Source organism: Geotrypetes seraphini, chromosome 2 (assembly GCF_902459505.1).
Source record: "Geotrypetes seraphini chromosome 2, aGeoSer1.1, whole genome shotgun sequence".
Lineage (NCBI taxonomy): Eukaryota > Metazoa > Chordata > Amphibia > Gymnophiona > Dermophiidae > Geotrypetes > Geotrypetes seraphini.
In genome coordinates this window covers 370,626,517-370,645,495 of record NC_047085.1, presented here as the reverse complement: position 1 = coordinate 370,645,495, position 18,979 = coordinate 370,626,517, and positions in this window count along the sequence as shown.

Here is an 18,979-nt window from a genome sequence, read left to right as displayed (position 1 = left end):
GGAAACATTTTCACACTTAACTTTATTTTGTTCTAACTTGCAATCTTATTGGCTTGGTTATAGGTAGCATATCTGTTTAATATTGTAAATTGATATGCTTCTCTCAAGCCAGGTGACAGTGTTTAGATTTGTTGAGAAACATGTAACATATAAATTGTGTCTTGATAGAATATAGTTGTATATTAATCAAACTAGCATTTTTTGATCTGTGTGATTTCTCTGTCAGTTCTTGATGATGTCATGCTTGTGGAACTAGAGCAGGTTGTCCACAAATTTGTCTTCTTCATATGACAGTTGGAACTGTGAAGAAAAAGGAGTTTTTGAGGAGAGAGGTATCAATGGATGTTTCTATTGCTCTGGGAGGGAACTGTTTAAAACTGTCAGAAAGGCAGAGTACAGGTATGAATTCTATAATTTCCCACAGTGTGAGTAGATCATAGATGACAGAGGAGTGAGAGATTTTGAATGTGAACCGATCACAGATGACAGAAACGTCAGAAGTCAGAACATAGATGAGATTTTAAGATAGTAGAATTCACTTAGGTTTTGCGGTAGTTCTTGAAAGAAAAGGAGAAAAATCCTATCCTAAGTTGATTCAAGTTAGGTAGATGCACCAAGGCACTATGGGGCTCATAATCAAAACTTAAACACATCTAAAAACCTGCCCAAGTTGGCACTTGAATGACCTAAAAGACAGGTCATCCAAGTACCGATAATCAAACCGACTTTCTGGACATATCCAGGGACTTTTTAGGCCTCTGAATGCCACTGTACGCCCAGAACTAAAAGGGACATATCTGAAGGAATGGTTAGGGTGGGATAAGGGAGGGATGTGGGCCAACCTAGACTTAGTCATCCTGCAGGGATAATCAAATGTTTCACAAGACTTCCTGGACAAAACTTATACGTTGTGACTTAGATGATGTAAAAGCAGATATAACTGACAGAAAGGTATCCAAAGTGACCAGTTAACCACTGCAGAGACAACGTAAAAACCCCCACACACTTCCCCAGTGATCACTGATCCTCTCACACTGCCACAGATATCAGAATAAAAATGTACATATCTGACAATTTCCACAAACCCGATGCATCCCTGTATTCTGATGATTTTCCGGGGGTTGGGGGTTGAGGGATCATTTTTGGGGAAGGGGATTGTGATTTGCGGGATGAGGAGGCAAGGGCTGTTTTGGGAGGGAGATTGGGGAAGGGGGTTAAAAAAAAAACAACAAAAAAAGTTAAACTAGTCCTGGACGATATTCAATCAGGACATACATAACTGGTTTATGCATGCTCTGGTTAAATATGGCCAGGACCCGCATAAATCCTGGCAGCATTGTATGTATGGGGCTAATCTAACCAGCAATGGTCATTGTTTAAAAAATGCAGATTAGAGAATGACACGGTGGTTGATACCCGCGGCTAACCGCGGGAAGCTGCGGGTACCTCATCAAAACGGGGAGCAAGAAAATAGTAGTCGCTGCAGTGAAGGGAACACGACATGCGGTCACGGATCGGGCGGTCCAGGAGCCCCCTCCCGCATCCTGCCATTCTCTCCCTCACCCTCACCTTATGTGCCGAATTGTTCTTCTCCCAGAGCACGCTTTCTACAAGTCACGCGCGGGCATGGCTGCTTCAGTTGAATCCTCCTCTGACGCAACCGGAAACAGGAAGTTGCATCAGAGGAGAAGATTCACCTGAAGCAGCTGCACACATGCGCGCAATTTGTTGAAAGCGTGCCACTGGGAGAAGAACAATTCGGCACATAAGGTGAGGGGAAGGGAGGGAGGGAGGCAGATGGTGGGATGCGGCGATTGGGCAGGAGGGGGCTGCTGGACCGCGCAATCATGGATCGCGCTTGTTCCCTCACAGCAGGAAGGAGGGAGTGAAAGGGAAAGAGATGCTGGGCCAAGTGGATGACAAGGGAGATAAATATTGAGAAAGAGGAGATCAGGCAGGTGAGCCAGATGCTGGAAGTGGGGGAAGAAAGATGGAAAGAAGCTAGATGGGGTTGGAGAGGAGAGAGACACATTGGTGTGGAAGATGAAGAGGGGAAATATGGACACAGGAAGGTAACAAAAACAGAGGGGAAATTATGTGCATGGGGCATAGGGACAGAGACATAAAGGGGAGATACATGGGGATGGTATATGGACACGGGGGGGGGGGATGCCAGACACAGGAGGGAGTATACAGGTACAGAGGGGAGATATTAGAAATGGGGAAAATAGGAACACAGAAGGGAGATGGTTTGTGTGGGATGGGATCAGATAGTTTGCGGGGACGGGACGGGGACTGAGCTCGCAAGGATTGGGCAGCGACCTGGACTGAGCTCGCGGGGATGGGATGGGGACAGGGACCGAGCTTGTGGGGACGGGACGGGGATGAGCTTACGGGGACGGGGCGGAGACAGGGACAAATTTTTTTCCCTGTGTTATTCTCTAATGCAGACCACTTCTGGTGGATTTTTCAGCCAAATCTTAACCAGTCTGCAAGCCTAAAATTATCAAACTAAGTCTGCTTAACTTCACAAATTAACTGAACAAATCATATGAATACTGACCCCCTTATTCCTAAATATGCATTGATATTTGGCTCTATTTAGGCCATGAAAACTGTTGTATACTAGAGAAGAAGAAGAAAAACAACAACAAACAGCCACACCAAGTTCAAGGAAGAGCAGTAGGTCTCTAGTACATAAAAATGTTACAGCACATTCAAATCAGAGTATGGAATTTAAAATATTATACTTGCAATCAATTGGTGCCTCTATAACCTATAAAAATCCTTTGGAGGATATGGAGGAAATAAAATCAGCAGTGGTACAGTGTTAGAATAATCAAAAAGAACATTGATAATTCCCAAGAACAATAAAACTAAAGTTCAAGGTTTATATTCACGATTAATTTGTTAAGAGCAGCAAGGGAACTGTAATTGTCCCATGGTGCTCTATAGACCAACACAATTACCAGATTAACAAGAGCCTCAGACTTAATTAAATGGCATTCCTTGCAAGTCAGATGGTAAAGAGTCACCTGAGATGTCTTAAAATTTTATGCATAATCAGTATTGCTGCCCCCTCTACAATAAGCATATTCAAAAGAAGAAGATTGAGGTAAAATTAAGTCATCAACCATAAAACTTAAATGAGGGCAATGAATTTTGAAATTAGCTCTCTCCTTTTTCCAATTGTGGTTAAAACATGTTACATTCAGGTACAGTAAGCATTTTCCCTAGTCCTGGAAGGCTTATCATCTAAGTTTATATCTGAGACAGGGAAGGAAGAACAAGATCACAATGAACTGTGGTGGTATCTGAACAGGTCTTCTTAACTTCTCAGCCCTGCTGCTCTAACCATTTGGCTGTTCCTCCACACCAGTTATTTTTCTTGGATGTTCCTAGAAAACATAAGGTGTGCATTTGTTAACAATTATGAGAGGTTCCAAAGAAACTTCCATGATTAAGAAAGAGTTCTCCTGTTTAAATAACTGTCTCGGAACTGATTGCCCTACATATTCTAGCATTTGATAGTACAAGGAACATGTGTAGCTCCATTTACAAAGGATTTATAAGAACATAAGAGGGGTTGCCATACTGGGACAGACTAAAGGTCTATCAAACCCAGTATTCTGTTTCTAACAGTGGCCAATCCAAGTCACGAGTATGTGGTAAGATCCCAAAAAAGTAAAACAAATTTTATGCTGACTCTCCCTTCATACCTGATTTATCAGGTTTTGTACAGTGCTCAAATTGCTCAACAAAAAGGAGGTCAGGAAAAAAGGATTCAGGGCCTGGAGCTCACAACTGATGGATCACTGTTGTTGAAGTTCACCCATTCCCTCCTCCATAGTAACTCGCAGAACCTGAACATCTACACAGAGGCCAATGACCTCTATCCTGAGCAGGATGTTATTTAACAAATGTGACAAGCTAATTCTGATATTATACTATCCTCCTGCTTAGAACCACTGATCTCATGCTCATGTGTCTCCTCCAGTGCGGCCTCTTTAAGCTGATAGAAAGTATCCTCTGATGGCTGCTCTGCAATGTTCTCCCTGTCCTACACTTCCTTTTTGATTGATGACTAATGTAAGCTCCTGGCCCATTTCAGAGTGGTGGTTCTCCTCTTCAGAACCCACAGGTACCAATCTCTCCTGACCTGGGACATGAAGGTATTATGCTGATGTACTCTACTGATGCTGGCTTCTGGAATATGGGAAGGACTGGCCTGTTATCCCTGCTGCCCTTCTCCACTGTCTGATGATAGATGCAGTATCTGTAGGATGGAACAAAAAATACTTAGCTATTTACTGAGTAGAGACTTTGTTCTTGAGTATTGCTTCACAGATGCTTAAGAACTGGCAGATGTAATAATAATAATAATAATAATTTTATTTCTTATATACCGCCAAAGCCATAGTAGTTCGAGGCAGTTTACAGCGAAGAAGGGCTGGACAATCAGCGAAAATGGTACAATGTTACAATCAGCTAAAATTAGGCGGTAGAGAAAAAAAAATGGTACAACAGAGAGAAAAAAATGGTATAACTGAGAGAAAAAATGGTACAAACAGAAAGAAAGATGGGTACAATTATGGCAATGAAATGGTACAGTGAAGAAGGTCAAGACAATCTGCGTAAAGGACATAGAGAGATAGCGGGCCAGGGTGGGCATAGGGTCTTAGGGTATGAATCGGGTGAAAAGATTAGTTTTTAGTAGTTTCCTGAAGTTTAAGTAGGATGAAGAGCGTGAGATGATGTGGGCTAGCCAGTTATTGTGATGACCTGCTTAGAAGGCAAGAGTTCTATTTAGATATCTTTTGTAACGGCAGGTCTTTAGGGTAGGGTAGCTAAACAGGTGGGTTCTACGTGTGAGTTTGGATGTGCGGTCTAGGATAAAATGGGGTACTAAGTAAAGGGGGGCCGAGCCAAGGATGGATTTGTAGCAGAAACAGGCGAACTTGAATAGCACTCTTGCTTCTAGGGGTAGCCAGTGAAGTTTGTGGTAATAGGGAGTTATGTGTTCCCATTTTTTTAGTCCAAAGATCAGTCGGATTGCCGTGTTTTGAATAATTTGCAATCTTTGTGTGGTTTTTTTGAAAGATCCCAGATAGATGATGTTGCAGTAGTCGACTAGACTTAAGATGGAGGATTGCACAAGCAGGCGGAATGAGGGGGCGTCAAAGTATTTTCTGATGGATCTTTGCTTTCATAAGGTGGCGAAGCTTTTTTTGACCAGAAGGTTGGTGTGAGCTTCGAAGGTAAGGTTGCGATCAAGAGTCACTCCGAGTATTTTTAAAGAGTTTGTTAAGGTAAAGACTTGGCCATTCAGGGAGATTGAGGTATCTTTGATTTTGTCATTTGGGCTTGCCAGGAAGAACTTGGTTTTATCTGAGTTGAGCCTCAGTTTGAAGTTGGTCATCCATAGTTCAATTTGCGTTAGGATTGTAGCTAGGAGGTTGTTTATCTCGGGGGTTATGTTGGAGATGGGGAAGACTAAGGTGATGTCATTAGCATAGATGTAGAATTTAATCTTCAAGTTTTGCAGTAGATTTCCTAGGGGACAGCGTGGGGGACAGGGGGGAGCCCTGTGGGACTCCGCAGGTGTTGGCCCAGCTGGCGGAATGGGAATTGTCGCTGTAGACTTGGTAGGAGCGTTGACCTAGTAAACCATGGAACCATTTTAACACGTTGCCTGAGAGGCTGATAGACTCCAAACAATCCAGAAGAATGGCATGATCAACCAAGTCAAAGGCGCTACTAAGATCTAATTGTAGGACTAGTGCACTTGAGCCTTGGCTGAACAGGTTGTGAAGGTAATCTACCAAAGATGACGGTTTCAGTGCTGTGTCCAGGACGGAAACCTGACTGGTTGTCGTTTAGGATGTTAAATTTGTCCAAGTAGGTTGTTAAATCTTGGTTGACCAGACCTTCCATCAACTTTGTAAAGAAGGGTATGTTCGCAATGGGTCTGTAATTGGATATGAGGGAGATGGGATCTTTGGGATTTTTGACGATAGGCGTAATCAGAATCTGGCCTAGGTCCACAGGGAATGAGCCTAATTGTAGTTGGGAGGAGAGCCAATTATATAATTTGATTTTGAAAGAGATCGGGGCAGCTTGCATTACATTTGGTGGACAGCTATCTAGTTTGCAGTGGGATTTGGTGTATTTTGAGTAGAATTTGCAGAATTGTTGCCAGGTTGGGGTAGTGAAGTTGTTCCAATAAAAATCAGCCCTGGTTTCATCGTCATGGGACTGAATGTCCACATAGTTCAGATGGTTGTTGGAGGAAATAGGTAGGGTGGCTCTGAGGATGGAGATTTTGTTGTTGAAGAACGCGGCCAAGTCATTGGCCGGTGGGGGTGCGTCTGAGGAAGGTCGGGTAAGGGATTGAGTATCGTAAAGGTGATTGACTATTTCGAATAGGTTTTTGATATCGGGTTTAGGGAATCCGATTTTTTGGGCGTAGAAGTTAGTGCGTTTGGTGGTTATCAAATGTTTGTAGTCTTTTAGTTTTGTTCTCCAGTTGGATCTGTCTTTGTTGTCATTGGATTTAAGCCAAATTCTTTCCAATTTTTGAAGTTCCCGTTTTACTGCTCCAAGTTCGGCATCAAACCAGCCATCCAGAGTTTTGTTTCTCATTTTCTTTGTTTTCAAGGGGGCCATTGAATTTAGGATCTGTGTGCTATCGTTTGTCCAGTCGTAGACAGTAAAAGAGTCAGGGTCAGGGTTGGAAGTGGTGTCATAGAGGGACCAGAATTCCACTGGGTTGATAAAGTCTCTTGAGGATATCACCTATTTAGGCCTTTTTGCTGTCTTAGGATAGGGTTGGTGGCGTCTTATTTGCAAGTTGAGGTGGAAGTTGCATAGTCTGTGGTCTGACCATAGTGAATCTGTCCAAGTAGCTTGTTCCCAAAGAATCTTGGGATTATATTGTTCTTTGGAGGAAAAGGTTACTAGATCTAGATGGTGACCTTTGTGGTGGGTTTTTTCCGTAGTCGGAGTGAAAAAGTCTAGAGAGGAGATGAGGGATAGTAAGTCTTTTGTGTCATTCTGTTCAATCAGATCTAGGTGGATGTTGAGATCCCCGATCAGAAGATTGTAGGGACCTGTAATTGAGTTGGTGAGGAGGAATTCTGAGAAGTTGTCTTTAGCAGTGAGCCATTTCTTGGGGGGAATGTAGAATAAGGTGAGAATTAGGCTATCTTCTAGTTGATCAGATTGGAGTTTGCAAGAGAGAATTTCAAGGTCTGAGGAGGTTTTCGAGGCTAAGATGGTGGTCATGAAAGGATCTCTTACAATGATGGCTAATCCTCCTCCTCTTCCCCAGGATCTGGGCAGTGATGTGATTTTAAATCCGGGTGGGAGACATTCACGAATTAAGATATCGGTGTCAGAGGTCAACCACGTTTCAGTTAGGAGGACAAAGTCGGGTTTAGTCTCTGATAGCCAATCTTTAACCAGCTCGGTTTTGTTCCTGATAGATCGGATGTTTAAGTAGAAACCTTGTACTTTTTTATGTGGAGTGGTGTTAATAGGGGAGGGGAGGGAGATTTTCTTTAACAACCGGTGTTTTATGCTGCGAGGTTTCTTTGTTTTGTTTGAGGGGGGGATAACTGGGATTTGGAACGGGCCATGATCAGAGTAGTTAAGAAAGAATTGTTGGGTTGGCCTAAAGGGGTCTATGTTTAAGATGTGAGGTCTTGAGAGGATTGGAATCTGTGAGGCGAGAAGGGCCTCAGTTAACCAGTATTTTCTATAGTTCCAGTAGAACATGAGGAATGGGATTAAGTGATTGTGAAGGGAAGTCATCCTGCAATGATGGAGATTTTCAGAGAGTAGGAAGGTTAAACTTGGGTGCAGTAGGTAATAGAATGACCATGTAAAGAGTAACCATGCAATGAATTAGTTATGCAATAAATAACCATGCGAGTACTAATCAGGTTGTCCGAAGGGTTTGTTCAGCTTGAATCGGCTGGGGAAGTAACTGTAAAAGTTAAAAGTTACTCTGCTGGTACCGGATGAGTCGGTTGTAGCGCGATTCGCCGGTATCGGTAGGAGTAGGCAAAAGGCAGGAGCAGGCGAACGGCTCAACTGTCGCAGTTCAGGAGGGTTCCCGGCTGCTTCTGGGGGCGGAGCGCGCTCATACGCCAAGCCCTGGAAGAAGAGAGGTGGCCTGGGAGCCATGGAGATGTCAGTTGCGGTGTGAGCAGGCAAAAGGCAGGAGCAGGCAAACGGCTCAACTGCCGCAGTTCAGGAGTGTTCCCGGCTGTTACTGGGGGGGCGGAGATCGCTCACATGCCGAGCCCCGGAGGAAGAGAGGTGGCCTGGGAGCTGTGGAGATGTCAGTTGCGGTAAGAGCAGGCAAAAGGCAGGAGCAGGCGAACGGCTCAACTGCCGCAGATCAGGAGTGTTCCCGGCCGCTACTAGGGGGCGGAGCTTGCTCACACGCCGAGCTCCGGAGGAAGAGAGGTGGCCTGGGAGCCCTGGAGGTGCCAGCCGCGGTGCGAGCAGGCAAAAGGCAGGAGCAGGCGAACGGCTCAACTGCCGCAGTTCAGGAGGGTTCCCGGCTGCTTCTGGGGGGCGGCACTCGATCACATGCCAAGCCCCGGAGGAAGAGAGGTGGCCTGGGAGCCCTGGAGATGTCAGTTACAGTGAGAGCAGGCAAAAGGCAGGAGTAGGCGAACGGCTCATAGTATCTGCTAATGTTTAGAATTTACAGCTGGTCTTTTCTCATAACGCATATACCATAAGCTTCTTTTGCTTGGTTGATGTCCTTTTAGAGGATTTTATAATTAAATAGATGAAGAATTGTTGTTTAAAAGGAGGGAGCTCAACTGTCAGCACTTGTACATGACAAGAGCAAGTAACAGCCTCATAGTTATGAGTTAGTACACCATGCAAACCTGCAGAACATAGTACTGTATTTAAGTGCTTTGCACATGTGACATCCTTGTCCCAAAGGTTGTGTAGCAGCTGGTACAGAGATCGTGAAATATGAACAGGTTAGGTTAGGCATTATGAACAGGTTAGGCCTTTGTCCTGTGTACATGGTTGGGTCAATTTCAAAGTGATTTAAATCACTTGTGCATGGTTATCTAGGGATATTCTGTGATAATTAACTGGATAGTGCCACCAAATATCCCTCTAACCACCTATACCAGTTGTCATGTGACCAGCTGAGTGTCCCTGCCACAGTATGGAGGGGCATTTAAGAGCAAGAAGTTGGAGGGACGTATAAGTTAGGACCAAAAGCTTTAGTTTTGGCATATGCTTACCTCAAAAATGCACATTGGAGGGCTGTAGAGATCCGCTCATACCTGATTTCCTCCATCTGTGACCTACTGGCTGATACAGCACTTCCATCTCTATGGAGGTGAGTGAAACATTGCTACCAGGGACCTTGCAATATTGAGCTAGTTGTTTCTTGCAGGCATAGCAATACAGACTTGTGCCCCCTTTTTTTTTTTTTTCCAGACCCTCGACACTGCAGTTCTGGTGGTAAACAGTATTGAAGTGCCTCTCCAGATAGAAATTTTATTATTGGTGCTGTCTCTGGCCTTCAGCAGCCCCATACATCACATCATAGTGTCTTCATTTCCTCCGTGAGGTGTCCCATTCACCCTGGCTAAAGACTGGCTTCCTTACTCCAGCTCCCCTTCTCTTTGATATGATGGCAGGATTAGAGAAAGGATAATGTGTGCATAAATTTGCAGCATTCTTAATTATACGATGGGGCCTCAACTGATGTACCTCTTCAATGGAGCATTCGAATGTCTGCGTGTTGTGCACCAATAAGTTTCATAATCAAGCTCGAGAAATGGACATCAACATGGCAAATGAGGTTCAACGTGGATAAGTGTAAGGTGATGCATGTCGGTAACAAAAAATCTCTTGCACGAATACAGGATGTCCAGGGCGGTACTTGGAGAGACCTCCCAGGAAAGAGACTTGAGAGTTCTGATTGACAAGTCGATGAAGCCATCCACACAATGCATGGCGGCGGCGAAAAGGGCAAACAGAATGCTAGGAATGATAAAGAAGGGGATAACGAACAGATCGGAGAAGGTTAACATACCGCTGTACCGGGCCATGGTACACCCTCACCTGGAGTACTGCGTCCAGCACTGGTCGCCGTACATGAAGAAGGACACGGTACTACTTGAAAGGGTCCAGAGAAGAACAACTAAAATGGTCAAGGAGGAGTTGCTGTACAGTGAGAGATTAGAAAAACTGGACCTCTTCTCCCTTGAAAAGAGGAGACTGAGAGGGGACATGATTGAAACATTCAAGATACTGAAGGGAATAGACTTAGTAGATAAAGACAGGCTGTTCACCCTCTCCAAGGTAGAGAGAACGAGAGGGCATTCTCTAAAGTTAAAAGGGGATAGATTCTGTATAAACGTAAGGAAGTTCTTCTCCACCCAGAGAGTGGTAAAAAACTGGAACGTTCTTCCGGAGGCTGTTATAGGGGAAAACACCCTCCAGGGATTCAAGACAAAGTTAGATAAGTTTCTGCTGAACCAGAACGTGTTCTATGAACAGATGAGTCTAAAATTGAATTATTTGGACACCAGAGAAGAGGACATATTTGGTGTATGCTAAATACAGCATTCCAGGAAAAGAACCTCATATCAACTGTGAAGCATGGAGATGGAAGTGTCATGGTTTGGGGATGCTTTGCTGCAGCAGGACCTGGCCAGCTCACCATCATAGATTCCACCATGAATTCTACCATGTATCAGAGGGTGCATGAGGAACATGTGAGACCATCTGTAAGAAAATTAAAGCTGAAGTGGAACTGGACCCTGTAACACGAAAATGACCTAAAACATACCAGTAAATCTACCAAGGACTGGCTGAAAACTAAGATATGGAGAGTCCTGAAGTGGCCGAATCGAAGCCTTGATCTTAATCCCATTGAGATGCCGTGGTGTACAAAAGGTTTGTTTGATTCATTTTCTTTTCTCTGGAAGGAAGATGGAATAAAATATTTAGGCATTTGGATTAAAAATACATTTGATGAAACAATGAAAATAAATGAGAAATTGTTATTGCAGAAGGTTACGGAAATGTGTGAGCAATGGAATCCTTTACACCTTTCATGGTGGGGGAGAGTCCAAACTATTAAGGTGATGATTTTGCCTGTGGTTTGTTATCAGATGGGTATGTTGCCGGTATATTTTCAAGGGTCCTTTTATAAAAAGTTAAATAGCATTCTGTTAAAATTTATTTGGCTGGGTAAAACTCCTAGAGTGGCTTTGGTATCTTTACAAAGATCAATTTCAGAGGGAGGGGTAAATTTTCCAAATTTTTATAGGTACCATCAAGCCTATATTTTGCACCAAGGTATGTATTGGATCCTCCCAGAACTCATGGAAAAACTTCCAGATTGGTTGTGGTTAGAATGGCAACTCATGTCTCCATTGCGATTGTGCCATGTTCTCAGTATCAAAATGCCTAGCTACAGTAAGGACAACAGAATACTAGCAGATACATGGAAAACTTTACGATGTGTAAGCAATTTAACAACTATTCCAATTTACAAATCTACAAATCAATCTATATGGGTAAACTCCAAGATTCAAATTGGCGGAGAAAGGCTAGTCTGGAAGCATTGGATGGTAGCAGGAATACGTATATTGGATGATGTTATTTCTAATGGTGCTATGCTTGAATTTTCACAGTTGCAACATAAGTTTGGACTTAATAAATCAGAAAATTTTAGATGGTTGCAATTGAAGCATGCCATTCAGGCCCGGTTCCCTGATTGGAAAAACCTTAATAATCATTATAGTATGGAGTTTCTCTGTTTTCAGACAGACTTCTTGGGTCACCAGGCCGCCCAGTAGTATAAAGTATTAAGTGGATTTACTAAGAAGAAATTAAAAACTGGTTTAAGAGATATTTGGAGCATTGAGATTAAGCATGAAATTACTGCATCTCAATGGCCACAAATTTGGTCTTGGAGGATGAAATGTACGGTGTCTGCATCTATGAGACAAACTTGTTTTTTTCTGTTACATAGAGCGTTATGGACCCCTGTTAGGTTGCAAAAATTAGATAGTTCTTTGTCTAATAGATGCTGGCATTGTCATTTAGAAGCAGGAACTTTAGATCATTTATTGTTCCATTGCCCATATATTATGAATTTTTGGAAATCAATTTGGGACCAAATTAATAATTTATTAGATAACCCAGTGGCATTATCCTATGATACTGTGATATTTGGTATGGAAATGAGAGCAAAAAGTCAGATTTCTGCGAATAACAATAAATTAGTACTAATAATGACTGGTGTTGCCATTCAGCAAATCACATATAATTGGAAGGAATGGAGGAGATTAAATTATAACTTTTGGTGGAATTCTTTATGCCATATCTATAAAATGGAAAGATTTATTGCTTTACAAAGGGGATATTTTAAGAAATTTCAGGATGTGTGGAAACCATTAACAAAATATTGTCAGGATTAAATAAAATTATTTCCCTTTATTTTTATCAGTTTATGAGGTAGGGAGGGGTTATTTTATTATTACATATATCATACAATAATGGAGTATATGGTTGGGAGGGATGGGAGAGGGGTAGGGATAAGAATTTATGTAATGTACCAATGATTGTTTATAAGTGATGTATTTATTGTTACTGTGAATGAAAATATTTAACACTTAATGTAATTTTTGAAAATGAATAAAGAATTAAAAAAAAAAAAAAAAAAAAGAGATGCCGTGGGGTGATTTGAAAGAATTCTGCATTAAGGAGTGGGCCAAACTTTCCTCAGACCGATGTCAGAGACTGGTAGATGGCTACAAGAAGGGTCTCACTGTAGCTATTTAAGCCAAAGGGGGTAACACTAGCTATTAGGGTGTAGGGTATCCTAATTTATTCCTCAGTTAGATTACACATTTTTGTGGATATCTTTTGTTTCATGAATTGTTTACCTGCAATTACATCACTTTCTTTTCCAGAGATAAATAAAAAAAATTGACATCGATATGTGAACATTTCTTAAGAAAGAAATGAATATTTCATGGGGTGTCCTAATTTTTTCACGACTGTACTCTTTCCAAAAATACAAGAACTAGAGCAGTGTTTCTCAACACATGGCATGCTTACTCACAAGCCTCTTGTTGCAGGTACGCAGCACTAGCCGCTGCCGAGGATATTGCCTGCCCGCTTGTCCGCCGAAGCTGCTGCTGGGGATCGCTTCTTCCTGCCCGCCTGTACTGATGAGTCCTTTTGTCTGTATCTGTGGCATAAGCCCAGTGTGGCTTGGCTTGAAGTTGCTTCTCAGAGCTCCTGCTTTGGTCTGCCTCCAAGGAGAAGGATTCAGCAATATACTCATAGTTATTAATTCCTATTGGGACAACTTTCTTTTTTTTTTTCAGTTCAAAAAAGTTTTATTGAAGGTTTTACATAATAAAGGAGTAAAACGATACAAATGTATATCATAAGATCCTGACAATAATATTCATACTGGAAAACAGTAAATAAACATGAGCCAACGCTCTAGATCTAGGCAGTGATAATTCAACATTCCATGTCAATAAAAAGGAGGGGGGAAAAAGAAGAAAGGAGAAATAGACAGATCACGATACTTATACAATAGTATTGAAGCGACATCTGTATACAATCAATCAAATAGTACACACCACATCCATATATAGTAACCACCATTAATGAAAACTAAAGATAAAACTGTAGTCAATGAATAGCAAGTGACAATGTCAGAGGGGGTATTGATATATAACTAGCTCAAAGTATGGGGACTCAGATCAAGTAACAAATGGTGAATCGGCATACTGAAGTAGTGGGCCCCAGAGCCTGGTAAATTTAGGTAGTGAACTTGATCTCTCCGCCGCAATTTTCTCATATTTAACTATTAAGCAGACGGTATTCCACCAAGAATTGTAACTCACAGATTCAAGGTTTTTCCAGTTTGAGAGTATTATCTTAATCGCTATAAGGAGAAGTATGTGAATGAGGCAATCTTCATCTTTGGTGCAACCTTCCAGTAATGTGATACCACCCAAGATAATGGATTCATATGTGAGTGGTAAGGACACTTGAAATAGGTTGTTAATGTCAGCTATGATTTTGGACCAAAAGGGTTGAAGTAATGAACATTCAAACAACATATGTCTAAGATTACCCAATACTGCACCACAAGACCAACATTTGTCCGATACTTCATGATGGAAACGAGCCAAACGACTAGGAGTCCAGTAAGCTCTGTGTGTAAGAAATAATGAAGTTTGGAGAAAGGACGCCGATTTGCTGATGGCGTGGGTACGAGACCACAAATATTCCCACTTTTCTTCATCAATGTCCAATTGGAGGTCCAGAGACCACTTGTGTTCCGTTTCTGAAGGCCTCGACGCTTTTTGTAAGCAAGTAAGTTTATACCATCCAGATGCTTCTTTTCTGCAGTTAGTAATGGAAACACAAAGCGGTAATATGTCAGGAGTAACTGTGGTGAACAATTGGCATTTATGTTGTGTAGAAAGAGCATGTTTAAGCTGTAACCAGCGGAAATATTGAGTATTCGGTAGGTCAGTAGCGGCACATAACTGATCAAAAGTCTTCCATACACATCCATCGTATAGCTGACTTAATTGATGTACTCCAGAAGATTGCCATAATTTCCAGTCAACCACATTGTTTTGTATACGAATGATATTATTACGCCAAATGGGAGCAAAAAGTGTGTCCAGCCATTTAGTATTGAGTGAAGATTCTAGTCGTTTGAAAACTTGGATCATGGATAGTAGTATATGATCTCGTATGACAGGAGATGTAGGTGGTAGCATAAAAGGAAGATGTTGTAAACTGTGCGGATAGTACCTAGCTCTTTCAAAAGTTAACCAGCGAGTAGTTTGTGTTGTAGTTGCATCAGTTGTCAACCAACGAGCACCTTGGCGAGATAGAAAAGCAAAGTGATAGTCCAATAAATCAGGGAAGTTCACACCCCCATAATTCCTGGATTGTTTCAGTTTGAGGAGAGCTATTCTGGGTGTGTTGTTATTCCATAGAAATTTAGTTAGCAAAGACTCCAGTTTTTTATAAACTGATAAAGGAAAGAGTGTAGGAAGCATGCTCAAGGTGTACAATATTTTAGGAGCCAACACCATCTTGATCGACTCTAACCTCCCCCACCATGAAAGATTCAAAGGATTCCATTTGAGGATTTGAGCTTTGATAATGCCTAATAAATGAGAAGTGCAATTTTCAATAGTGAGGTCCAGGGTCTTGCCAAATGGAATGCCCAAATATGTCAATGAGGATTCAGACCAACGAAATCCATATTGAGTAATGGAGTGTTGAAGCACGTGTGAATTTAGAGGCATGATTTCAGTCTTGCTATTGTTGAGTTTATATCCAGATACAGCTGCATAGTCGTCGATGAGGGAGAGTAGAGGGTGAATGGAATCAGGTGTGAGATACAGAAGGACATCGTCAGCATATGCTGAAAACTTTATTTCAGAGTCCACACAATGTACTCCACTAATGCGATCATTAAGCCTTATGGCATGTAAAAAGGGTTCCAGAGCTAGATTGAATAGAAGTGGCGAAAGTGGGCACCCTTGCCTCGTACCTCTGGTGGGTTTGAATTGAGCTGATGTGAGGCCATTAATTCTTACATTAGTCGTGGGAGCTGAATAAAGAACTTTGATCATTTGAATGGAAGAGTCATCAAAGCCGAACCATCGTAAGGTCATGAATAGATAGTCCCACTCCACTCTATCGAATGCCTTTTCCGCGTCCAGTGCTAGAGCCAACAGGGGGGGACTTTTGTAAGTTAGCATGCAGTATGACATTTGCAAACATTCGAGAGTTATCACTTGAGAGTCTGTTCAGCATGAAACCATTTTGATCTTCTCCAATCAACTTAGGAAGTAAACTTTGTAAGCGAGTAGCCAAGATTTTAGCGTAGATTTTTGCATCAACATTTATTAAAGCCAATGGGCGGAAGTTGGATACTAATAGATGATCTTTGCCTGGTTTGGGTAAAACAATTATACTTGCTTCTGTGAATGTACCTCTCACATCACCAGAACGCACAAAATAATCAAAGAGTTTGACCAGATATGGTGCCAGTTCCTGTTGGAATGTTGTGTAAAATTCAGATGTGAAGCCATCCGGTCCTGGAGCTTTTCTCTTAGCCATATGATGCAACACTGAAAAAATGTCCGATTCTGATATGTTTGATGATAATGTGTTATTGTCCTCAGGTGTGAGCATAGGATGTGGATCATCCGTCAATATCTTGGATGGATCAGGATGGGAAATTTCCGACGAGTATAGTTTTTCATAAAATTGGCTGAATGTTTGCGAGATTGCTTGAGGGTCACTGACTCTCAACTTTTATCGGATTTTCTGGAGGACATTCAACCGACCAGCATTGACAGAGTTTAAGCTTTTTCACCGGGACAACTTTCTAAGAGAGATAATTTAAAAGAACCCCTGATGCAGGCCATAGGCCGAAACACTGACAGTGTTGGGTCTTTGTTGAATAAAGAACATTTGGTACAAGTTCTGCAGGCTTATACTCTTTTTTATCGTGTTATTTACTTTTTGTGTACTTGTTGATCCCTTTCTTTGTTCTGACATAGAATAATAAGCATGTACATATGTAGATGCATATTTATGTGTAGGCCAGCATGCCACCTAAGTGCTATTTTGTAAATTCATGGTTATCTTGTATAGTGTATATTTGCAATTCGGAACTTACATCATTGCACACAACTTAATAGAGTACTGCAAATTAGATCATGTACTTGCATCACTTACTGTAGATGCTAATCCTTACACCAGCTCTGTAGTTGGCATAAGTGATTATAGCTAAATGTTAAATGTGTTGGGATCCAAGATGGCGATTGAGTCGGACGTCTGGAGGTGAGCTCCGGGTCACTGTCCTCTGATTCTCCCTCTCCCGACAAGCAGAGGCAGAATTTTCAATCGGAGAAGCGGGGAAGAGTGTTTCTTTGTTCCCGCTTGGTCTCTGATGCTGTTTCCCAAGGCTTTGCCACTTCTATTTCTCAATCGACTGATGGGGAAGAGGAAGGGAGATATGCGGCTGAATCCTCCGGCAGCCGCAAGCTCTGGTAACCTGATCCAGACGATGCTTGACGTGGGATTTGCATATCATCAGAGAAGGACCCTACCGGCAACGGAAGAAACACCAGAGTCTTTGGTGAACCTTAGCATGGATCAGGCTTCTCTTAACCTGATCGAAATGCAGGCTCCTCTTCAGTCTGGAAGTGAGAACCTTGTGGAAGGAGAGGTACTCCTGCAGTCCTGAAGAGAGGGACAGCCGGAAAACACCGAAGAAGCAGTGGGAGCTGAGTTGTCGAGAGGTGAGACTCCCACTGTAGCCAGTTCACTGCCACCACCCACAGAAGATGGTAAGAACTTAATTTCTGCTCCTATTAGTCAACAATTTGGAGAGATAGTTAAACCTGTTACAGTCAGTCTAGACACATTATGGGAAGCCATTGCGACAATGGACTCTAACCTCAAAAAGGCAGTATCAATGTAACATTTGGATAGTGGTACTGTCAGCTCTCAGGTAAAGGAACATGAACTTTAAATAAGAGAGCAGGATGAGAAAATACAGCAACATGATGACCAAATCAATTCACTTAAATCACGGGAATTGGAAACTATTAAACAGCGATCTTTTATTTATAGAAAATTAGAATTTATGGAAAATAAACAGAGGAACAATCTCAGGTTTTTGAATTTTCCAAAGTCTCCTGTGATTTCTGGTCTGGAAATGGCCTGAAAATACTTAAAAGAAGATGTATTTATTGTTAATTTGTTTGAACATATGTCACACTTATTGTAAGTTTGAAAATGAATAAAGAATAAAAAAAAAAAAAGAAGTTCTTTTAGTACCAGAAGACAGCTTACCGCCTATCGTTAGAGTGCAATATATTACCTTGGAAAAGAAAGAGGAAAGCTCTATTCCTATGGACCCAGCAAAACTGGAAATAAGTGGACTGAACTTAACAAATTTTCTGGAAAGCTCTCTGGAAGTAATAACTGAGAGGACTACCCTTATTTTTTCATTTGCCTTAGAGTTTTACAGGGATTTGATTTTTCGAACTTATTCCCGACATATGAATAAAACTTTTTGAGGGTTCAATAATTTGTATATTTCCAGATATTTCTCGTGAGACACAGAAGAGAAGACAAGACTTTTTGGTTTATAGACCTAGCGTTATTACTATGAGTGCTTCCTTTGAATTAAAATTTCCTGCTAAGTGCTGTATCTCATTAGAAGGAAAATCTTTCCTATTTTTTGAACCCAAACAGTTGTTACAATTTATTGTGGCCAAGGAAGGGGGGGGGGGCAGGGAATAACCATAGGACCAATGGTGATTCAGACAGTTTAGCAAACCAGCAGCCGGAAATGGTCTCTCATACTTCTATTATGTCCTGATAAATGATTTGTGGGATTTCTATTTTTTGTTGTTTGCTTAGGTCTTGGATCATTATGGATGAAATAATGAATGTAAAATTTTTCTTTCAATAATTCTCTGGATGGGGATAACATTCATGTTTCCTGCATTTTAATTCTAATCTATATTCAAGTTGAAGTGCTTGTTTAAAATGTAAAATATGAATAAAAATTAAAAATTAAAAAAATGTTAAGCATGTTAGTACCTGGTTTTGCTAGTATCATATAAAGGGACAAAAGCATCTACTTTCCTTTATAGATTTGGCCCCTATATAGCATCCTGCCCTGGACACCTAATTGGAGACAACCTGTTATGAAATTGCCCTCTAGGTTTCTCTCATCTCAATATCTGAAATGTTCAGAGATCTAATTTTCCAAAATAGGGTTAATTTTCTTCCAATTTTAGTATGAGCTCTGTTTATTGTAATTGTTTTCTTTCAATTTAACCTCTGGGAAATGTCATTAGTCTTGTTTTTATTTTTCTGATATACCAAAAATACACTTTAATATATT